Below are 17,033 nucleotides of genomic sequence, written 5' to 3' on the forward strand. Positions count from 1 at the left end.
TGTTTCCATGCACACAGCTCTATGACTCTGACTATGACTTTACTGATAACCAAGAGTAGATTGATGGAGCAGTTATTGGACAGGTTGGATTTGTCCTGCTTTTTATTTACACAACATTTTTCCACATTGCTGGATAGGTACCAGTGGGTTGTAAGTGTACTGGATCAGCTTGGCTAGTGGAGTGGTAAGTTCTGGAGCACAAGTCTTCAGTACTATTGCTGGATGTTGTCAGGGTCCATAGCCTTTGCAATATCCAGTGTCTTCAACAGTTTCTTAATATCACAGTGAGTGAATTGAATTGGCATCTTTGATGCTGGAGACCACTGGAGTTGGATCATCCACTCTGCACTTCTGCCTGTAGATTGCTGTGAGTGCTTTAGCCTTATCGTTTGCACTGAGGTGTTGGGCTCCTCCATCATTGAGAATGGTATATTCTTGGAGCAGCCTCCTCCAGTGAGTCATTTAATTGTCCACCATCATTCATGATTGGATGTAGCAGGACTGCAGAGTTTAGAGCTGATACATTGGCTGTGGGTTTGCTTAGCTTCGACTTTCACCCACTGCTTATGCTGCTTGCCTCGCAAGTAGTCTTATTTGGTGGCCGCACCAGGTTGGCACCTCATTTTTTAGGTATGCCTGGTACCACTCTTGCCATGCCCTTCTGCACCTGCATTGAACTAAGGTTAATCCCCTGGCTTGATGGTAATGGTTGAGTGGGGCATATGCATAGGCCCTGAGCTTACAGATTGTGAGGGAATACAATTCTGCTGCTGTTGATGGCCCACAGTGCCTCATGAATGCCCAGTCTTGAGTTGTTCGATCTGTTTGAAGTCTGTCCCATTTAGCATGGAGGTAGTGCCACACCACACAATGGATGGTATTCTCACTGTTATGGTTGGACTTTGTCTTCACAAGGATTGTCTGATGGTCACTCTTACTGATAGTGCTACGGTCAGATGCAGCTGCAGCTGGTAGATCGGTAAGGATGAGGTCAACTATGTTTTTCCCACTTGTTGATTATACCATTGTGCTGCCATCTCTGTTTGGTCTGTCCTGCTTGTGGGACAGGGATGGTGATGGGGGTGTCCAGGTTGTCTGTCAGGTATGATTCCCTGAGTATGACTTTGTCAGGTGATTGGCCTGTGTAACAGCTTTTCCAATATTGGCACTCTCCCCCAGATGTTAGTCAGGAGGACTTTGCAGGTTTGACAGAGCTGTTTCTGCTGTAGTCTTTTATGATGCCTTGGTTGATGCCACATGATCTATTCACTTTCATTTCTTTGAGACTTTGTAGCTATTGATATAATTGGGTGGTTTCCTAGGCTATTTTAGAGGGCAACTGAAAGTCAACCATGCATTGGTGTGGCTCTGGAGTCACATGCAGGCCAGACCAGGTGGAGATGATAGATTTCCTTCCCTGAAGGACATTAGAGAGCTAGATGATTTTCCCCAACAATGGATAATGGTTTCATTGTCATTTTTTAATTGAATTAAAATTCCCCCATCTGCCATGGCAGGATTTGAACCTGGATCCTCAGAATATTAGCTGAGTTCTTAGATTAATAGTCTGGAGATAATACCTCGAGGCCATTACGTCCCCTAGTTTAGGTGCAGCATTTGTGTTCACTACAGGAAGTTGAGATGGCAACTGTTAAAGTCTCAGCCCTGTTAATACAACATAATTTCAGTAATGCAGTGGACTATTAGACTGGACATTGTGCTCACATTGTGAGAGTGGCGCATTCCCCTGAGACCTCCAAACCCATAATCAAGAGTGCTACCCATTGTACTAAAGAACAAAAAGAACAAAGAAAATTACAGCATAGGAACAGGCCCTTTGGCCATCCAAGCCTGTGCCAATCCGTATCCTCTATTTAAACCTGTTGCCTATTTTCTAAGGACCTGTATCCCTTTGCTCCCTGTCCATTCATGTATCTGTTCAGATACATCTCAAATGACGCTGTTGTTCCCACCCCTACTACCTCTGCTGGCAACACATTCCAGGCACCCACCACCCTCTGCATAAAGAACTTTCCACACAAACTCCCCTAAACATTTTCCCCCTCACTTTGAATTGTGACCCCTAGTAAGTGAGTCCTCCACTCTGGGAAAAAGCTTCTTGCTATCCACTCTGTCTACACCTCTCATGATTTTGTAGGCCTCAATGAGGTACCCCCTCAACCTCCTTCTTTCCAATGAAAATAACCCTAGTCTACTCAAGCTTTCCTTATAGCTAATGCCCTCCATACCAGGCAATATCCTGGTGAACTTCCTTTGCACCCTCTCCAAAGCATCCACATCCTTTTGCTAATATTACGAACAGAACTGTACACAGTATTCCAAATGTGGCCAAACCAAAGTCCTATACAACTGTAATATGACCTGCCAACTCTTTTACTCGATACCCCATCTGATGAAGGAAAGCATGCCGTATGCCGTCTTGACCACTCTACTGACCTGCATTGCCACCTTCAGTGAACAATGGACCTGAACACCCAGATCTCTCTGCACATCAATTTTCCCCAGGATGTTTCCATTTACTGTATAGTTCACTCCAAAATGCAACACCTTGGATTTGTCCGGATTGAACTCCATCTGCCACTTCTCTGCCCGACTCTCCAATCTATCTATCTATATTCTGCTGTAGTCTCTGACAGTCCCCTTCACTATCTGCTACCCCACCAATCTTAGTGTCATCTGCAAACTTGTTAATGAGGCAACCTATACCTTCCTCCAAATCATTTATGGATCAGATCAGACACCATACATGATTTCATGTTAAGTCCATCAACTGGGGAGATTTTTAAACTGGTGCTAAAAAGGGTTCACAATAATGGCTCCCAGTTGCGGTCAGGGATGGGTGAACCGAACCATTGTTAGATATTTTTAGGCAAAAGTAGGATGCTTTGCCAATCCATCCTCAAGCCAAGTTGTGTTTTTGATGATATATGCAAATCTGTATCAATGTTTGGCACACCACATTCTATGAACCTCACTGTTTTTCTGTGAAAGTGAAACCTGCTTTGGTTCTTGAAAATATGAAAAGAGCTAATGGAAACGTGGCAGTGAATACAGGGTAGAATTTAATCAAAGGCTTTAGTTACGTCAAATATGATAGTGCAGAATTAATGTGGCACGGTGGCTGAGTGGTTAGCACTGCTGCCTCACAGCGCCAGGGACCCAGGTTTGATTCCAGCCTCGGGTGACTGACTGCGAGGAATTTGCACACTCTCCCCATATCTATATGGGCTTCCTCTGGGTGCTCTGGTTTCCTCCCACAGTCCAAAGATGTGCAGGTGAGGTCAATTGGTCATGCTAAGCTGCCCATCGGGAGGTGTCAGTCAGGGGCAAATGTAGGGGAATGAGTCTGGGTGGGTTACTCTTCGGAGGGTCTGTGTGGACTCGTTGAGTCGAAGAGCCTGCTTCCACACTGTAGGGATTCTAATAGAATTAGGATTCTAATCCTCGTGAACAGGATGAAATCAGAGATTTGCTTTCATTGCTCATATGTTTGAGTACAGGGACATCATGTTGAGTTTGTACAGGATGCCTCTTCTGTAGTACTGTGCGCAGTTCTGGTAACGCTGTTATAGGAGGGCTATTATTAAACTGGAGAGAGTTCAGAAAAAGTTTACCAGGATGTGGCCAGGAATGCAGAGTTCGACTTATAAAAATAGGCTGGATAGGCTGGGATTCCTTTCACTGAATTTGAGGAGGTTTATAAAATCATGAGGGACATAGATAAGATGAATAGCAAAGGTCTTTTGCCTAGGGTGGGGAAATTTAAAACTAGGTGGCATATTTTCAAGATGAGAGGAGAAAGATTTTAAAAAGGACATGAGGAGTAACGTTTTTACACAGAGGGTGGCTAGTGTGTGGAATGAACAGAGGAAGAGGTGAATGCAGGCACAATTACAATGCTTAAAAGACAATTAGATAAGTAGGTGAATAGGTCAGGTTTGGTGGGATATAGGCCAAATGCAGTCAGGTGGGACTAGTTTAGTCCAGGAACACAGTTGGTGTGGACTAGTTGGACCGAAAGGTATGTTTCAATGCTGTTTGACTCTAAGACTCTATATGTAGAATAATGGATATTAATCAGGATTGGAAATTCTCCCTCACCATGTTTACTCTGTCAACTGTAGCAATGAGGCCAGCTGGAATCCCTAAATCAGTACCGAGTTAGAACATAGAACATAGAACAATACAGCGCAGAACAGGCCCTTCGGCCCTCGATGTTGCGCCGACCTGTGAACTATTCTCAGCTCGTTCCCCTACACTATCCCAAAATCATCCATGTGCTTATCTAAGGATTGTTTAAATCTCCCTAATGTGGCTGAGTTGACTACATTTGCAGGTAGGGCATTCCACACCCTTACCACTCTCTGTGTACACATCAATGTAATTCATGCAGACTGGAAAAAGGGTCTCACTCTGATAACTTGACAACTTAAAGAGAAAGCTCAGCATGCCATTTACAGAGGGCAAAACAACAACATGACAACACAGGTTTTTGCCCCAGATAATAATTACGTCTCGGCCAAAATCTCCAAAACAGTGATGATTTGGTTATTATCTCGTTGCGACTTCTGGAGCTTGCTGTGTGCAAACTGGCTGGCTGCATTGATGACAATTCATAATTCTGAAATACTTTGGGTGCTCAGATGGCATGGAGGGTGTTATATGAATAGAAGTTCTTTATTTCATACTTGCAGTCGAATGATCAGTTCTCCAAAGCTGTTTACCATTTCTTTTGTATAACATTCCCTACACTCCAAAAGTCCTCACGATTGCAGAACATAACCCCTGTCTTCAGAAAAAGGAAAGGGAGCAAAAACAGAGGATAATAGGCTAGTCAGCCCAACAGCTGTAATAGGAAAGACACAATAGAATCCATTGTCAGTGTTTCACATTAAGGAAATCGAAGGGCATGGGGATGGTGTGAGAAGGTGTGATGGACAGAGGTGATCAGCTGTGACCTTATTGAATGGAAGGGCAGTTCTTTATTTTTCAGAAAAGTGTAAGTAAGTGTTAACAGATTTTCCTTTCATTACATTCCTATCATAAGATTAAAAATGAAATGTGCTGGAAAGCAGGAGACTCTCAGTGCAGGTTAACATTCCTCTGTTGGTGCATAAATAAACAATGAATACAACAATTGGGTGCTGACATGATCTTCCTTCTATAACCTCTCAATACAGAGCAGAAAGGGATAACTGGGTGGCTGGAAGGGGTAGCTAGAATGTGCAGCAAAATGAACAAAACATAGTTTTTGTTTGGCAGTTTAAAAGAGTAGCTCCAATACAAATGCAGACATAATCACAGGAAAGACTGGAAGGGGAAAAATAAATCAAACAGGTTTGACAAAGCTCATCAACAAGCTTCACATCCGGGGGATTCATTCTCAGCCTGGGCTGAGATGGTTTGTCTTAATATGTTGACAGCAATGATGTAATGGGGACGTCTCACTACCCTCTGGCTAATAAGAGGGCTAAAAAATTAGACAGAGACAGTTCCTGGTCACTGTTGGGTGATTGCAGTTGAAAGCTCCATGTCTATAGGTGATGTTCTTCACAGTTAGAGCAGCCTGTCTAAAATTCACTCTCCATTTACGTTTTAAAAAACAGTGAATTGGGCAACTTGAAGAACCCATGGTGCTTTAGTCCCTGCATTACAGCCTTCAAGAGAGAGGATAAGGATTGGGGGAATAAAGGGATAAATTGACCTGATTAAAAGGGATGAGAAGCTCAAGAGTGCTGCATCATGAAATGGCTTCATGGGGATTTTGTGCACACAATGCTCCCCATGCGAAACTGTTGCCAGGGTAACTATCTAAATGCTTCATCTGTCTGGATGGATATAGATCAGGATCTTTTTATGAAGGTCCAACAGAAATTGTGAAATCATCATGGCAGAGGCAAATCATAAGCTGCAAATGCAAGTCAGCACCCGAGCATGTTTACACATCATTGATGAAAATCTAACCAAAAACTAGACAGTGATAAGTACATAAGTTGAAGCGTCATGCAGACAAGGTATTACGGTTTGGATTTCAAGCCAGACAGTCCTGTACCTTTAAGATGGATGCATGACATCATAACATGCAAGGCAGACTTTGTGTGGACCCACAGAAAATGGGGGAGATACTAAATGAATATTTTGCATCAGTATTTACTGTGGAAAAGGATATGGAAGATATAGACTGTAGGGAAATAGATGATGACATCTTGCAAAGTGTCCATATTACACAGGAGGAAGTGCTGGATGTCTTGAAATGCATAAAGGTGGATAAATCCCCAGGACCTGATCAGGTGTACCCTAGAACTCTGTGGGAAGCTAGAGAAGTGATTGCTGGGCCTCTTACTGAGGCATTTGTATCATCGATAGTCACAGGTGAGGTGCCGGAAGACTAATGTGGTGCCTCTCTTTAAGAAGGATAGTAAGGACAAGCCAGGAAACTATAGACCAGTGAGCCTGACGTCAGTGGTGGGCAAGTTGTTGGAGGGAATCCTGAGGGACAGGATGTACATGTATTTGGAAAGACAAGGACTGATTAGGGATAGTCAACATGGCTTTGTACGTGGGAAATCATGTCTCATAAACTTGATTGAGTTTTTTGAGGAAGAAACAAAGAGGATTGATGAGGGCAGAGCGGTAGATGTGATCTATGTGGACTTCAGTAAGGCGTTCGACAAGGTTCCCCATGGGAAACTGGTTAGCAAGGTTAGATCTCATGGAATACAGGGAGAACTAGCCATTTGGATACAGAACTGGCTCAAAGGTAGAAGACAGAGGGTGGTGGTGGAGGGTTGTTTTTCAGACCGGAGGCCTGTGACCAGTGGAGTGCCACAAGGATCGGTGCTGGGCCCTCTGCTTTTTGTCATTTATATAAATGATTTGGATGCAAGTATAAGAGGTACAGTTAACAAATTTGCAGATGACATCAAAATTGGAGGTGTAGTAGACAGCGAAGAAGGTTACCTCAGAATACAATAGGATCTTGATCAGATGGGCCAATGGGCTGAGAAGTGGCAGATGGAGTTTAATTCAGATAAATGCGAGGTGCAACATTCTGGGAAAGTAAATCTTCGCAGGACTTATACACCTAATGGTACGGTCCTAAAAAGTGTTGCTAAACAAAGAGACCTTGGAGTGCAGGTTCATAGCTCCTTGAAAGTGGAGTCGCAGGTAGATAGGATAGTGAAGAAGGCATTTGGTATGCTTTCTTTTATTGGTCAGAGTATTGAGTATAGGAGTTGGGAGGTCATGTTGCAGCTGTACAGGACATTGGTTAGGCCACTTTTGGAATATTGCGTGCAATTCTGGTCTCCTTCCTATTGGAAGGATGTTGTGAAACTTGAAAGGGTTCAGAAAAGATTTACAAGGATGTTGCCAGGGTTGGAGGATTTGAGTTATGGGGAGAGGCTGAACAGGCTGAGGCTGTTTTCCCTGGAACATTGGAGGCTAATGGGTGACCTTATAGAGGTTTACAAAATTATGAGGGGCATGGATAGGATAAATCGACAAAGTCTTTTCCCTGGGGTGGGCGAGTCCAGAACTAGAGGGCATAGGTTTAGGGTGAGGGGAAAGGTATAACAGAGACCTAAGGGGCAACGTTTTCACACAAAGGGTGATAAATAGATGGAATGAGGTGCCAGAGTAAGTGGTGGAGGCTGGTACAATTGCAACATTTAAAAGGCATCTAGATGGGTATATGAATAGGAAGGGTTTGGAGGGATATGGGCCGGGTCCTGGCAGGTGGGACTGGATTGGGCTGGGATATCTGCTCGGCATGGACGGGTTGGACTGAAGGGTCTGTTTCCATACTGTACATCTCTATGACTCTATGATTCTATGTGACATTCCAGTATACGTGCACAAACATTGCCTTCATTCATGCATTCTGTGTCATGGGATCAGTGTAGTACCATCTGTCAGCTATATGTATGTGTGATGTACAATAAGTTCAGTTAGCACAGAACCCAGAATATGGCTGTGATAGTGCAGCAATGTAGTTAGTGTTATTAATAAATATCCACCAAGGTAGCTCCCTCAACAAGAACTTAAATCTCTATGATACGTGTTATGCAGACTACCATTTGGAAAATCACAAAGTGCATCATGTTGTTAGCAATAGTGGCCACAACTGGGGACTAAACACTAGTCATCACAGCTAGTTAGTGACAGTTAGAAGCAGTAAGTGAATGCTAAAGATGACAATAACATGGCAGTTATGAAATGTCTTTTTCCAAACCATTGTTCATGTCCAAGTTCAGGGTAATAGTTACAACTACAATCAAAACTAAGTGCAACAGCCAAAAAAAGTGTACAAATTTGCGATGAAGTAAAATGAGTATTTAACTTTTCTTTACTATTTCAAAAATAATGCCATTTTACAAAAGGTCCAAGATAGTTATGGTCTTGACAAAACAGCTCATTCAAAAGCTGAAGGACATGTCAAACATAACAAAACAATCGTAGATTAAAATACAAACATCAATAATAAATACAGGTTTTCTACATTAAGCACTTCTTACTTATGTCCATACAGCAATCAATTAATCGATTTTCATTTTCCAAAATAACATGAAAAGTAGAAAAACAAACAAGACAATGTGGCATTATAACTACTTCTATTTCGGCTTGATCACCACCTTCAGGCAAAGGCCTGTAACTTTTAATGACACAGCAATATTTAATAAAAGAGCAAAAAGAAGCTGACAACAAACAAAAAGAAAACAGACAAAGTCTTTTCCCTGGGGTCGGGGAGTCCAGAACTAGAGGGCATAGGTTTAGGGTGAGAGGGGACCTACTGGGCAACTCTTTCACGCAGATGGTGGTACTTGTATGGAATGAGCTGCCAGAGGAAGTGGTGGAGGCTGGTACAGTTGCGACATTTAAAAGGCATTTGAATGGGTATATAAATAGGCAGGGTTTGGAGGGATATGGGCCAGGTGTTGGCAGGTGGGACTAGATTGGGTTAGCATGGACGAAGGGTCTGTTTCCGTGCCATACATCGCTATGACTTTATGACTCTAAAAACAGAGGCACTACACCGTAATACTGATTGTTATACTGGCCTTTTTGATAGCATAAAGGTACACAAAAATGGAAACTAAACAGCTCATCAAGGATTGGCAATTCATTGATAATCCATCAGATGTTCACTTGTTAAGTAAAGAGTCAATATTCACTTTTGAGATAAGCAGATTGCTGACAAGAAGAGTAGTTGTCAAACTTTGTCTCACTTTGGACATTGAATGACTAAGAAGAATAAAGTCCAAGTCAACTTCAGAAGATATGTGATGTGGAGGTGCCGGTGTTAGACTGGGTTGGACACAGTCAAAAATCACACCACACTGAGTTATAGTTCAACGGGTTTATTTGAAAACATTTGCTTTTGGAGTGCTGCTCCTTCATCAGGGCTAACATCTTGCCAGAATACATGATTTCGTGTCATATTTGCAATCAAACAATTTGGAGGAAGGTACTGACATAACGATGCAGGAATGTGATTTCACCAAAGCTAATAGCTGAAAGACTTGTGGAACTGATAATCTGTCTATAGCCAACAAATTCTTCAGATAAGCATGTCTGAATCAACCCGAAGAATTTCCCATTGATGCTATATTTGAAGGAGCATTCAAGTTAGAAGCAATTGTTACAGGTCAGCAGCATCTGGAAGTGCTTATCTCTGGAACAACTACTGTCGCCATCAACAGGGTCAGAAGGACATCACATTTGGTACCAGGTGTGGTTTATTTCACCCAGCAAGGCAATGTCCAGCATTTTGACCTTTGCAAGCCATGTTTAACGAAGGACATTAGGCTAAAATCTGTAAGAAATCACCCAGAGAAATGTGAAAAACAGCACACTGTTCCACAGCAGCTTGTGAAGAAGGACCAATTAAGGAAAAATGCCAAAAGAAGTTTCCAAATTCTGTCCTTTGCATGCAAGCTTATCAACAAATTCCAAGTAGTGGGCACAGCTTGTAGACCCCAGTCAAAGGTATACTTGATAAACCTAACACCACATGGAAACTATCAGAAAAGTTGAAGCTATCACCCTCATCCAAGTGATAAACTGTAAAAGAACGGACAACATGCATTATTTACCAAGATTAACATTGGTGCCAATGCGGATATCATTCATTTATGCATTTTATATGAATTTTTTTCAGGAAACTGGTACAGTATGTGCAGTCCACACAAGATAAACAAACTGCTTCCAATGGGTTTAAGATCCAGTGCATTAGCATTAACTGTCTTAAATATCAATACAAATTCCAAGGATGGACATCCAAAACCTTTTACGTCATTGAAGCAGATGGACCTGCAAACATTGACCTGCTACTATGCATAAATCTACATATTCTCATGATCCATTGAAGTAACAAACCTATTAGTTGAAACACCAAAGATATCAGACTACAATCTTATAAATTCAGTTATGACCAAAGAATACTAATGAAACGAGCTCTGTCAGATAATGGCTAACCAGAACAGTCACTATTGAAGGAGAAATAAACCACCTTTCAAGACAGTGAATTCTCAACCAGTGAATGAAAAAAGCATTGGCGTGCAAATAATCTTGAGTCAAACGCAAAGAATGTGAAAGGAATTAAAAGAGAAACATAGCAAATCATTAAATCCTATGGTCCAGACTGGTGCTGTCAAACTATGTTTCTGGTTTGTATTTCTTTTATCCACCCATAATATCCTTGTCTTCTCTGTCTTTGTGTATCTGTCTGTTTGTGAAAGGGGAATTTAAGAAGGGGAAGAGTTTACTTTGTAGAGTTATAAGTTAGCAATTCATTTTCCCTCACTGCCATTGGTTACAGACAATCTTTTCATAACAAACCATTTTTTTTTAATGGTTAAATGTCCTTCTCCCTGTGCCATGGAGTCAGTGTGGTTCCATCCATTTAGTCTGTCAGCTATACATATATGATGCACAGTAACATCAGTAAGCATAGAAAATAGTTATGTGTATAAATCTGTGATGTTAGACACATGTAAATAGTTAGTGTTGTAAATACATTTCAAGACATCTGCTTCAACAAGAACCTGACTCTGCTACAGATGTTATGTAACTAACATATAGAAGACTCCAAAGCACATCTAGGTATTTTCAACACATCATAGTTTGTTAATTTTCTTTAGGCACAACAATCAGTTATCACACTCAAAAACACCATTTCACCCACTACTTTTGCCATCAATGTTTCTCTATCCAGAAATGCATTTTAGTTCCATATACACTCTTGATCATCCTGAGCCTTATTAGAACTCTGATTTGTTTGTAGTCTGAACTTAGCCTTGAATTTCCCCTGGGACAGGTTTGCCTTTGGAGAAGAGGAACTATCCTAGCATAACTGTGAGGCAGCTCAGTGTCATCTATTCAGTAACATTCAAAATACAAAATGGGCTCTCTGCTAGCAGAAAAAAAGACGGCTGCTAGCAAAGGTGGATATATTCAGTAGTTCTGGTACAGAGTGCAATGAAAGAAATAAGAGAACAGAAAGTACTATTAGAGGTACTCACCCACCGAGAGGTGGAACGATATATCTAAACCAGATTAAAGTGAGGACTGCAGATGCTGGAGATCAGAGTTGGCAGTGTAGTGCTGGAAAAGCACAGCAGGTTAGGCAGCATCCGAGCAGCAGGAAAATCGATGTTTCGAATACGATCCCTTCATCAGAAATGCTCTTGCCCAAAACATCAATCCTCCTGCTTCTCCTGCAACCTGCTGTGCTTTACCAGCATCACGCTCTCAACTCTGAACCAGGTTACACTAGCTCGAGGGGAGCTGAAAAGCTTCAAAGGACAGAGACTGCCTCAGGGGACACAATGGCCTGGTGGTATTATCACTAGACTATTAATCCAGAGATGCAGGTAATGTTCTGGGGACCTGTGTTTGAATCTCGCCATGGTGGAATTTGAATGCAATTAAAAAAAACCTGGAATTATGAGTCTAATGATGACCACTAATCCATTTTTGGTTGTCGTGAAACGCTCATCTGGTTCACTAATACCCATTAAGGAAGGAATCTCCCATCCTTATCTGACCTGGCCTAGATGTGACTTATTACAGCAATGTGGTTGACTCTTAACTGGCCTCTGGGCAAGGTCAATAAACAGCGATGCCCCTCAACCCATGAATAAGTTTGAAATAAAGCTCATTTCTTCAAGTTGTCGCTCATGACTGTGCTAATCAAGTTTGTTGCCTGCAGCCTACTATCAGGCTTATCCTGGGATCTCTGCTGCCATACATAAAGGCAGGATAATTGTATCAGTTACAAAGCTCCTGCTCTCTGCTACTGTCACTCACATGTGCAGAGTGGTACTGAAGTGCCCTGTGGGTCCCTTGCTGTGGTGACAAGAGAAATATTTATGTTCTAGAGGAGATGCAGCAGTTACGATCTCCCAGCATAATTTCTTTGCATTTGCCCCTGCCATATCAGTTAATTCAGGGCCGTATAACAGATGAAAATCCAGGTGTCAATTACATGTTTTCCTATACTTGAAACCTTCAACACCTTAGATTGTATCAAATTTGCCTAATTTTAGAGTGTTTAATTAGGTCATTTCAAACGCTCTTTTCCAAGAAAATGAACTGAACTTCATTAACCTTTCGAAGGAACACATATCCAATACCTGCAATAACCTTAAGAGATTGTTTTTGTTTTGCCCAACAATTTAATAATTTTCTCCCTATATGACGGTGACCAAAACTGTGCAAAGTTAAACCCTAACCCATATCTATATCTACATCCATAAAGATTGTCTTGTTGAGTTTCGAGAGCCTGTGTTACAGAGAGGCTATGTGAGGGTAAAAAGCAATACTCTCACACTATAAAAAAAACACTGAATATGTAGGTAACAATATCAGTTCGTGCAGAAATAATGAATGGGAAAACTTTAAAATATTGCTATGTCCATGAAACAAATTGTGCAAGAATGGTAGACACGGGAAAATCCTGTTTAATGTGCATTGTTTTAATGTCTTTCCCGTCTTGTACAGAGGTCTTGAAATCCATTCCAGCATCGGCCTAGGGACTCTCAGTCAGACAGCTGGCACGGGGGGAGGAAAGGTGGGGGCTTGCAGAAGCAGGTTCCATTTAGAAGATTCCCTCATTCAGAACTATATACAAACATCTGAATAAATATGTAAATACATTCTCTTGTTTGACCTCTGTAGTGAGAGCTCTTAAATAGTATTGCTGTCTGTTTCACTGCAGATAAAGTGCACTTTCTCCGCTGAGATTTCAACCTGGTACTCAAAGGTTCAATGATTTTGCTATTGGTCAAAACACCCATGTGTCATTTGGCTTGAGAGGTATTAAAAAAGACAGTCACACCTTTAATCATGAGTGACATCATCGCACCAAATGCCTAGCAAGCAATTTAAAAGGATCGGCTGAAAAGAAAACTGCATCTCTTTGAACCTCAGAAGGAGGCCAAGATTTTGTGATACGTTTTAATGCGTTACATTTATCCATTCTTGTGGCAGGTGCATTTTCATGGAAAATTTGCCTCTTCCGAACCAGTTTCAATAAGCAACCTTAACAGTTTTAATATGTGTGACTTAATACCAAATGAAAAGAAAGAACTGTTACATGTCACCTTTAATATAATACCTCCACCTGTGACATTTTAGTATTGTAACAGTAACGTTCCTTCCCAAAATTAATAATAGATCATGTCACACTTGTGGTACAATAATCTGACACAGATCTTATATAAACATTTGTTTTCACATGCAAAAATCAGCCTGCTATGCCATTTATTGCTTTTAGGTGGAGATCCTCTTACAGGATTAAAACAAAATCTTCCTCCAAGTCACTGCCCTTCAAATAGCTGTTGAACCACGCTCAGTCAACTTGACATTACACAGCGGTAGCAGTAGCAACAGCAGCATCTTAAATCTTTGTGATTGATAGCCTCTCAAACCAAACAAGAGCAGAGCAGCAAACAGATAGTCCCTGACTGGCTCGTGAGAAGTGTCCTTAGACCAATGATGAGAGCGGGTGGTGCTGTGGAGTTGCTGAGTCCCCTGGAGCTATGGATGGTGCAAATACGTATCGCATTGATATTCGAGCAGTCTGACTGCAGCAGCCTTTGATTGACAGTCTTTCACAGCCACCCAAAGGAATCTGAAACCAAACATTTAAGTCGTAGACTTGTCCCACTAATACCTACCGATGCCAGTAATTCTTTCTGGCTATGCAAGTGTCCTTCAGATGCTAATAAAGTCAGGCTTCAAAGAGCAAAACAACAGATGGGCAAAGTCGTCACTTTTCACCAAGTTCAATATTTGACAGAGGGCAGGACAGAAGTGTGACAGGATAAGAACTTGGCTCAGGTTCTGATGTTTGCTAATTATAAAAATTCATCGATAATCTTAATAATTCATGGCCACGCATCAAAAAAATACTGTTGTGAGAAAGAATTAGCTATTTCACTAAAAAGACTTCTGAGGCCAGAAATAATTATTGATGATGTTAGAGGATGAATGCTTAGCAGTGTGGCATTCTACATCTCCAGTTTTAACAGTGCTGGAAACCTGCTGGTTTTAAGCAGTTTACAATACGCCTCCACATGCAGTCCTCCCAAGCAAAGAGACCAATGTTGGTCTGCCTGCCTTGCTGACAGCAATGTGCATTTCAGTTCCAGGAGCTGGAAACTGGACTGGACTAGGCTACTCGAGGGGAGTAATTGTGACCCCCAGCAAGACAGATGAGAACCTGCTCCCTTACCACTGCAGAATCATTTGCTTAGCTTACTTTGCATTGGAGTGGAGTGATTTCTGAATGAGATCTGTTAATAGGCACCAGGCCAGTTATTCACACATTTAAGAGGCCCCACATCCTTTTGATGTGTGCACCAGGCATCAGTAGAAAGGTTTCAGGAATTTAGCAATAGGATCCAACATCAAGCTCAGATGCATGCAGGCCTACAGCAAAACCTCCATGCTTAATGCTCTGTTTCTACGAGAGAAACAGCACAATGAACAACAGTTCATTGCCTGATTGCCTACATTCTTCTGCTTACTGATGATAAGGAAATAATTTGGTGCACACAATGTATGCCAAAAAGATAATGACAAGGATTTACTTGGCTATTTCAAAATTCTCCAGGCTGGCCTCCCTTCCTCCACCCTCCTTGAACTTTATCCCATCTGAAACGCTCCCAACCAAATTCAATCTTGCTTCATGCCCTACTCTCAACTCTGCATTTTTGCTGATCTATTTTGGCACCCAGTCCCCCAATATTTCATATTTTAATTCTTCCAAGTCCTAAACAATTCCCATCTCTTTAACTGCCTCCAACACAACAATGACATTCCCCTCTCAAAGCTCTTTATCTCTCTGATTCAGACCTCATCTTCAGATAAGAGCAATATAAGCAATATGAACGCATTGGAACTGAGGCAGGAGCAAACCATCAGGACTCGCAAATCTGCTCTGCTGCTCAGCAAGATCTTGCCTGATCTGTTTGCTTTTCAGTCATCACATTCCCAGCTATCCCCAATAACCTTTGATTCCTGTGCCAGATAAGAATGTGGAGAAAGTGAGGACTGCAGATGTTGGAGATCAGAGTTGAGTATGGTGTTGGAAAAGACAGCAGGTCAGGCAGCATCCAAGGAACAGGAGAATCGACGTTTTGGGCAAAAGCCCTCCTTCAGGATGAAAGGTTCATACCTTGGATACTGCTTGACCTGCTGTGCTTTTCCAGCACCACACTCTTGACCCAAATGAGAATGCAGCTTCGAAAATATTGAAAAACCCTGACTCCACTGCCTTCTGGGGCAGAGACGTCCAAAACGACACAACCATCTGAGAGAAAACAAAAACTCCCTATCCCTGTCTAGAAAGAGTGGCCCCTAATTTTAACCAGTGCCCCCTAGTTTAGGACTCATCCACAAGAATAAATATCTTTCCTATGTCCACCTTGTTACGATTTACCAGGATCTTGCACACTTCAATCAAGTTACCCCAAACTCATCTTAACTCCAATGGAAATAGGCATAGTCTTTCCAACCTATCCTCATAACGCAAACTATTTTCCAGATGTCAAGTCCAGTAAATCTCCTCTGAGCTGCCATCAATATATTTAAGCATAGGTGTAGCAGGCAGTCAAGGAGGCAAATGGTGTGTTGGCCTTCAGATGAGAGGATTCAAGTACAGGAGCAGGGATGACTTATTGCAATTATACAGAGCCTTGGAGAGACCACACTTGGAGTGTAGAGCACAGGTTTGGTCTCCTCATCTGAGGAAGGAAGCTCTGACTATGCAGGAAGTGCAATAAAGGTTTATCAGACTGAGTCCTGGGATGGTATGACTGGTGAATGAATAACCACCGGATTGGTTTGGACTATATCCACTGGAGTTTAGGAGAATGAGGGGGAACCTTGCAGAAACTGATAAAATTCTGACAGGACCAGACAGGAAAAATCTAGAAAGGATATTCCTGATGACTGGGGAGTCCAGACCAGGGGGCCACAGTGTAAAGATATGGTGTAGACCTTTTAGGACTGAGATGTAAAATCTTTTCAAACTGAGAGATGGTGAGACTGTGGAATTTTCTGCAACAGAAAGCAGTTGAGGCCAAAACATTGAATTCTTCCAAGAAAGAGATAGACATAGTTTTAAAGGCAAAGGGATCAAAGGGTAGGGGGCAAAAGAGGGAACAGAATATGAAGTAGATTGATCAGCCATGATTATATTGAATGGCGGCTCAGGCTCAAAGGACCAAATGACCTACTCATGTTCCTGTTTTATACTTCTCTACTCTTCCATCCTTCCTGAAATATGGTCACCAGAACTGCACACAGTCTTGGAGTTGTGGTCTCACCAATGCCCTGTACAACAGAAGCATACCATCTTACAACTATACAAAAACAGAAATTGCTGGAGCCACTCAGTAGGTTTGGCAGCATCAGTGGAGAGAAATCAAATTCTTTAGAAGATTCAAAACATGAACTCTATTTTCTTTCCACAGGTGCTGCCAGCCCTGCTGAGTTTCTCCAGC

The 17,033-nt window shown here is 41.9% G+C and overlaps 1 protein-coding gene across 2 annotated transcripts in view; it reads right to left on the reverse strand.

The window, feature by feature from the left end:
* Positions 1-17,033, reverse strand: part of nalf2 (NALCN channel auxiliary factor 2) — a 434,493-nt gene that overhangs the window by 350,058 nt on the left and 67,402 nt on the right. The gene's annotated exons all lie outside the window — the stretch shown is intronic.

The sequence above is a fragment of the Chiloscyllium punctatum genome, chromosome 25 (genome assembly GCF_047496795.1).
Source record: "Chiloscyllium punctatum isolate Juve2018m chromosome 25, sChiPun1.3, whole genome shotgun sequence".
Taxonomy (NCBI): Eukaryota; Metazoa; Chordata; class Chondrichthyes; order Orectolobiformes; family Hemiscylliidae; genus Chiloscyllium; species Chiloscyllium punctatum.